Below are 1,030 nucleotides of genomic sequence, written 5' to 3' on the forward strand. Positions count from 1 at the left end.
AACTCTTGAAACGAAAATGATATATAGTTTTTGCTGAAAATTTTCTACCAAAAAAACAAGCTTTCTTCTTTCTTTTTTCTCTTTTGCGGTTGATGTTGGGGATTCATGTCTCCAGTTGTGAGTGAAATCCTCCGATCTGGGTTCATGACAAATTCCTCCCTCAGACGCGGGACCCATCTTGTTCAATCTCTCTCTGTTGTTTTCCTCTACTGGTTCTATGTTTTTCTCCTGTATAATTTTCTATCCCTTTCTAGTTTAACATATTAAATTAAACATGGCTTCCTCCAGTGGAAGTTCCATTTCCAATTCTTCAGGTTCATCTGAACAAGATTTGCATGTGCACCGGCTGATGGATCAAAGAAAACGAAGGAGAATGGAATCGAACCGAGAATCAGTGAGGAGATCAAGGGTGAGAAAACAGAAGCACTTTGATGATTTGTGGCCCAAATAACAGATCTGAACAACGACAATGACCAAATCCAGACCAGCATCGGCTTCACCACCCAGCACTATATCAACATTGAGGCCGAGAACTCGGTCTTGAGGGCTCAAATGATGGAGCTGAGCCAAAGACTCGAGTCACTAAACGAGATCGTCGATCATATCAACAGCCCCAAAACATGCAATGGGGTGAATGAAACAGTGGCTATTGAATTGGGTTCTGACTGTTTCACCAACCTTTTCAATTTGCCTCGTCTTTGCCAACCCATCGTGGCCTCCCCAGACAACTTTCAGTGCTAATTGATGAAGAAAATGGCCATTTGTTGGTAGGTTTTAGGCCGGGATTTAAATTGAGACCATCTTTTTAGGTTATATTTATCGTAGTTACCGTAAATGTAATATGACCGTGATACCAATAACTGTAAAGGATATCACTATCATGTAATATCGGTTTCGGTTTTGGACGATATCACTCTTATATAACTGCTGTTATTTTCTGATTTTAGGGTTAAAATAGTATATATTAATTGCCATTCATGTTGTTTGCAGTCTATTTCTTCCTTAAAAATGTCATCATTTATGGTGCCTT

The 1,030-nt window shown here is 39.4% G+C and overlaps 1 pseudogene; it reads left to right on the plus strand.

The window, feature by feature from the left end:
- Window positions 1-233: 233 nt before the first annotated feature.
- LOC120191204 lies at window positions 234-772 on the plus strand (annotated as a pseudogene).
- Window positions 773-1,030: the final 258 nt, after the last annotated feature.

The sequence above is a fragment of the Hibiscus syriacus genome, unplaced genomic scaffold, assembly GCF_006381635.1.
Source record: "Hibiscus syriacus cultivar Baekdansim isolate YM2019G1 unplaced genomic scaffold, ASM638163v2 tig00116965_pilon, whole genome shotgun sequence".
Taxonomy (NCBI): Eukaryota; Viridiplantae; Streptophyta; class Magnoliopsida; order Malvales; family Malvaceae; genus Hibiscus; species Hibiscus syriacus.